This window comes from Pyrgilauda ruficollis, unplaced genomic scaffold (genome assembly GCF_017590135.1).
Source record: "Pyrgilauda ruficollis isolate IOZ18807 unplaced genomic scaffold, ASM1759013v1 scaffold52, whole genome shotgun sequence".
Taxonomy (NCBI): Eukaryota; Metazoa; Chordata; class Aves; order Passeriformes; family Passeridae; genus Pyrgilauda; species Pyrgilauda ruficollis.
The window spans coordinates 4,827,213-4,833,449 of NW_024526822.1; positions in this window are offsets into that span (position 1 = coordinate 4,827,213).

Consider the following 6,237-nt stretch of genomic DNA (forward strand, 5'->3'; position numbering starts at 1 on the left):
CTTGTTCCAACACGTTTTCCCATTTCACTTCCCAGGGGCTTTGCAGAGCCAGAATTCCTCTGCACAGCCACACAGCAGGGCTGAGCTCACTCTCATTTGCTGGTGGCCTCACTCCTCAGGATTTTACCCTCCTTTTCCTGATTTCCAGGCACCCAAAGCCCACCCAGAGCCTCCCTGTGGGGCAGCTGGAGCTGCCCAGGTGCTGAGCTGGCTCCAAAGCCACTGCTGGATGTTTCTGTGCAGGGCAGGGCCAGGGGAGCAGGATTTTGTCTGCTGGGATTGCTCAGCCCTGCCTCCCACCCCTCTGAGCCTTCTCAGGAGTCAGATCCCACTGGAGGCTTTTCCAAGAGGTGAAGGGACACTTGGGGGACCCCACATGTGCTCTGTGGTCTCCACAGTGAAGACACTGGCCAAAACCCCAGAGCTGACCCCAAAATCCCTAACTTTGCCAACATCCAACATCCCCAGCTCCTCTCAGGTGTCTGCTCAGCACTAAAACCAGCTCCAAATCTGGACTCATCCTAATACTAAACTTTAGTATTAACAAACTAACCTAATCTGTTTGTGATAATCTCACCTTGTGGCTATTGAATTGCCTTGTTTTCCAAGGAGCAATTCCTCTTGTCTCATGGCACTCACCAGGAAAAAAGATCCTTAGTGAAGATTCCAATCTGTCAAATTTCAGGAGAAGATTGCTTCTATCCTGATTAGGTCTTTCCCTGTCATTCTCTTTTCCATTTATGACCTTTCAAAGTTCCTTGCTCCCATTCTGGGCTGGCAAAGGAGCACTGGACATTTCTTGCCATCTGCTTTGGCTTCTCTGGCCTGTGCTCACTGGCACTTTTCTGCCTCTGGAGATTTCATGGATTGCATTTCAAGGTCTCCCACTGGAATTTGGGAGCACGGGGAGGGGAGGAGGCACTGCCCCTCACTGACCCTTCCTCATCCTCACCTGTCCTCTGTCCCTGCCCGTGGCAGGCTGCCCGGTGACCCTGGGGAGGGACAGAGCACAGTTTCTGTCCCCGGGGCAGGGAGTGCTCCCTGCACAGCTCTCTTGCTGGACACGGCCTGCAGGGATGCTTGGCTTGGGATTGCCAAACCCTGAGGATTTCACAGGATTTCACAGGAGGCTCTGCTAACACCTGGCTGCCCTTTTCCCTCTCCCTGCCAGCCTGCTCTGCTGCCCTTTCTCCTGCTGCTTGTCCACTCTCTCTCCAGGCTGGGCTCCCCTGGCTGCACTCCCTGACCTCACCAGGGAGCTGGGCTTAGGATTTAGGGACTTGGGGAGCAGCAGAGATGCTTGGAAAGGCACACAGGGAACCATGAAGGGAAGGGAGAACCTTTACAGAATCACAGAATCACTGGGTTGAAAGAGACCTCCAAGATCATCGAGTCCAGCCCAGCCCCAACACCTCAATAAACCCTGGCCCCCAGTGCCACATCCAGGCTTTGTTAAACACACCCAGGGATGGTGACTGCACCACCTCCCCGGGCAGAACATTCCAGAACTTTATCACCTTTCTGCGAAAACTTTTTCCTGCTATCCAGCCTGTATTTCCCTTGGTGCAGCTTGGGGCTGTGTGCTCTGGCTCTGTCAGTCCCTGCAGACAGATCCCAGCCCCAGCTGAGCACAGACACCTTTCAGGAGCTGTGCAGAGTGATGAGGGCACCCCTGAGTCTCCTTTTCTCCAGGTGAGCACCCCCAGCTCCCTCAGGGGTTCCTCTCAGGGTTTGTGTTCCCAGCACCTCTCCAGCCTCGATGTCCCTTTTGTTTAGAAAGAGATTCTAAGAGGAGCAGGTGCTGATGTTCCCTCTAACACCCTCTTATCACCCAGAGCTTTTCCCAGCTCCGTCATCACCCAGCTTCTGGATATCTGGGCTTGTCACATCCCTCCCATCACCAACTGGTGCCCTCAGCCCTTGCCCAGCCTGGGCTCCATCCCACAGCCCCTCTGTCCCAGTCTAGGACCCCAGCAGGACAAGCTGGAGCAGCACAGCTCCTCAGAGGGAGCAAAGCTGGCCCTGGGCCCTGGGAGCCTTTCCCTTCTGCTGACACTGCTGCAGAACTTCAGGGTATCTCACAGAGCAGGAAAAGAAGCTCTAGGGGGAAAACCAAGGTTTTAACAGGGACAAAAAGGTCTCTGTTTGGGGATTTCCAGTCTCTGGATTTCTGGGAAGGCAGAGTTTCCCAGCTTTGGCAGGCTGCAGCTTCCTGAGGCACACAATGGAGATGGCATTCCTTGGCTTTGCAGCGCTGGACACAGAATTTCTTGCTGGGATGCAAATCCAGAGAGAGCTAAACTGACAGAGGGATTCCTGCTGCTGGGGGGCAACAGCAAATTATGCTGAAAATTATAATTTCAGGTTAAAAGGGCATCCTCAGAGGAGATCCTGGGGGCCACAGACTCCTGATGGCAGCTACACCTCAGGACCAGACCTTTCTGTGGAAGTAAAACCTCTTGCAGCCAGATCTCAATTAGTCAGTTCTGCCAGGTGCAGGATAAATAAAGGACAAATAAACAGTAAAAAGAGCAGAATATTTTGTAAGACTTCTACAGCCCTCCGAAAGCAGGAGATTCTATAAATGATAAATTTGACGCAAATAATCTCTCTCTCTTGCAGCTTTCTTTGTTCCCAAAGATCCCAGAGCATTTCAGACAGGCTGGAGCAGCGCAGAGTCTCCATCTCCCAAGTTCCAGTGGGAGAAATGAAATCCATGAAGTCCCAGCTCCAGAGTCAGAGCCTGAAAACTGCCAGTGACCACAGGCCCAAGAAACCAAAGCAGATGACACGAAATCCCCAGTGCTCCTTTTCCAGCCCAGCTGAGCCCAGATTTGGAGCTGGTTTTGGGGCTGAGCAGACACCTGAGAGCTGCAGCCAGCTCCAGCCAGCCTCCCCCTCTGCACCAGGCCAACCCCAGTGAAGAGGAGGTGGGAAAGAAAACAAAAACTCAAAACTCAATGACACAGAAACCAAATTAATCATCAAAGTGTGTGTGTGGGGGGGATCCTTCCTGGCCTCAGCAGACAGCCAGCAGAAGCCTTGAAAAGCAGCTTTAATTAATTAATTATAAACAATGTGAGCGTGGTGCAACAAGCCCTGCGAGCACGTGGAAGGCATGCAGGATCTCTGCACAGTTATGCAACGTGTTGATGGCTGCAGAATCCTGGGTCCTGGGGTCCAAGGCTGCTCCAAAGCCTGGCCTCTGCCCCTGTGGTGCTCCCCTAATTCCCAGGCTGTGTTTTTAATGAGTAAATTCACATTTTTTGATCTGGCGTTGGCCTTTAACTCAGACTCCCCTCTGTGTGTCCTCTCATTTAATGCTGAGCCGCGGTTTTGCCCTTTTCCAGACTCAGCAGAAGCCCTGGGAAGGGGTTGTCCCCCAGGCTGCAGAAATGCTCTGTGCTGTCACACCCCTGTCACTGCTGCCCTGCCTCGCCCAGTATCGCTCTTACACAACAGGGCACTCGTGTCCTGCTGCAACTTCTGCCAATAATTAACATTCCCCGTGGTCCTGCTCATAGCCTGCAGGCCTGGTTTGAGCCCTGCAAGGGTGTTTGGCCTCTGTGCTACTCTGCAGGAGCTCCTTGGATGCTCACAGCACCCTAAAAGTCCAAATCTTGGTGCAGGAAGCCAAATCCTGAGTAGGACTTGACCAGAACTGAACCAAATTCATCCCCCAAATTACTGAATCCTGTTGGTTCTGCTTTCCTTCCCTTCATCCCCCAGTCTAAGACGCACAGCTGGTGGTCAAATCATCACAAACATCTGAGCTTCACTTTATGCCCTATAAATTGAGTCCATCTCATCTAAACTGAGTCTGTATCATCTAAGTTGAGTCTGTCTCATCTAAGTTGAGTCCATCTCATCTAAGTTGAGTTTGTCTCATCTAAACTGAGTCCATCTCATCTAAGTCGAGTCCATCTCACACAAACTCTGCATGAAGGCTCCCAGGACACCTCCCTGTGGCTTTCCAGTGTCAAGGGGGATTATAAAAAGTGCAGAGAGGGACTTCTTAGATGGGTAGATAACAACAGGACAGGGGTTTTACACTAAATAAAGGAGGGCAGGGCTGGAACAGATGTTTGGAAGAAATTCTTTATTCAAAGGGTGCAGAGGCCCTGGCACAGGGTGCCCAGAGCAGCTGTGGCTGCCCCTGGATCCCTGGAAGTGTCCAAGGCCAAGCTGGGATAGTGGAAGGTGTCCTGAACATGGCAGGGCTGGAATGAGATGGAATTTAATCTCCCTTCCACCCCAAGCCATGAAATCCCACCCAGAGTGTGTGCAGAGCTGCCCTCTCTCCCAGGAGAGCCCAGTGACCCAGCTGGATGCGCTGCTGCTGGATGTGATCCCCGTGAGAGCAGCAGGGAGCCCTGAACTCGTTCTGCCAGCTCTGCTGTCACCCTGGCAGCTGCTTTCCTGCCCTGCCATTGCCCAACGCTGCCCCGCTGGGAGCTGGGCTGATCTCGGAGCTCCCCAGCAGCAGGAACACCCCGGCTGCGCCTTGGCGTCACTTCTCCTGGGATTTATTTAATGTAAAGGTGGAAGAAATGAGAAAGGGCTGGAAATATGCAGGATGTGCAAGGCTCTGTGGATTAGCAGGCAATTACCAGGCAGGTTCCCTGCTCCTGCCTGGCTCGCAGTTGTTGTGAGAAGCAGGGCCAGTGAATCATGGGCTGGTTGAGCTAATTCTCCCTGACTCCCCATGACTTCATCACTCGCTGCTGTTTGAAAACCTGCTCTGGAGCCTGTCTAAAGGAGTGCCCCGGGGTTGGCTTAACTGTTTCTGTTCTATTTAGTTTGAAGTGGACTCAGTTTCTTTCACTTTTTCATCCTGGGGAGATTGGTTTTCCAACACCAACCGTGTGCAGCGATGTTGCAGAGTGGAAATGTTTTAATAAAACACCCGAACTTTCTGGTAACAACAAAATGAAATTCTAAACGACCAACAGCAGCATCATGAGGTATTAAGAAAAAAGAGCAAGGATTTAGAGGGGTCACAACCATGAAAAATAAGGGGATGCAAAAGATGAAAAATAAGAGGATGCAAAGGTGAAAAATAAGAGAAAGCCAAAAGGCTGCACAGAGATTTCAGGGGGGGAAAAAACGTTCATTTTGCTGAAAAATTTGCCAGCTCCCCAGTGCATGCCTCAGTTTCCCTGATTGCTACGTGGGGTTACCAGCCCAGACCTATTTTGCAAAGGTGTTGTCAGGTTTAATTTGCGAACCTTTGAAAAGCTCTGCCGAGTCCTGGAGATGAAAGGCCCTGCAGATGCCACTCGTGGGTGTGTGCTCTGAGTCACAGGCACAGCCAGGGACCTGCCAGGGGACACTTGTCCGGTGCAGGGACCAGAGCAAAAATCCCAAGGGATGCTCCTGCAAAAATGAACTCATGCTGGAGGCAGCAGGAGCCACCTCTGGGAGGGGCAGAGATAAGGAGATGTCCAGGCTGGGCTGTGTTTTGGCTCCTAAATTGCCTGGAAAATGTGTGTGTGCACAAATTGGCACCTGGAATATGAGGTCCCCGACACAAGGAGGACATGGAAGTGTTTGAGCAGGTCCAGAGCAAAGAATTTCTTCTAAATATCTGTTCCAGCCCTGTCCTGTTGTTATCTGCCCATCTAGAAAGTCCCCCTCTGCACTTTTTATAAACCCCCTTAACGCTGGGAAGCCACAGGGAGGTGTCCCTGGAGCCTTCACGCAGAGTTTGTGTGAGATGGTTGGTAAAGGGGCTGGAGACAGGCTGGGAGGTGGCAATGTTCAGGCTGGAGAAGAGAAGGTTGTGTGGAGACCTCAGAGCACCTCCCAGAATCTGCAGGGGAAGCTGGAGAGGGACTCTGGATCAGGAAGTGGAAAAGGAGAAATGGATTCAGACTGCAAGAGGGGAAATTTGGGAAGGAGTTGTTCCCTGGGAGGGTGGGCAGGCCGTGGCACAGGGTGCCCCTGGATCCCTGGAATGCCCAAGGCCAGGCTGGACAGGGCTTGGAGCAGCCTGGGGCAGTGGAAGGTCCCTGCCCATGGCACTGGCTGGGCTTCAAGGTCCCTTCCAACCCATCCCAGGATTCTGGGATTTATCTGCATTTACATCAGTAAAACCAAGCTCTAAAAACTCAATCCTTAACCTTTTACCTGCCTTACCCACCCCAAAATCTTATCAAAGCATCAAAACAAACCAAGGCCACCTTTGTCCAAGCCAGACCTCTCTTCCTTGGGATGTTTTTTGCTCCTGAAGGATGA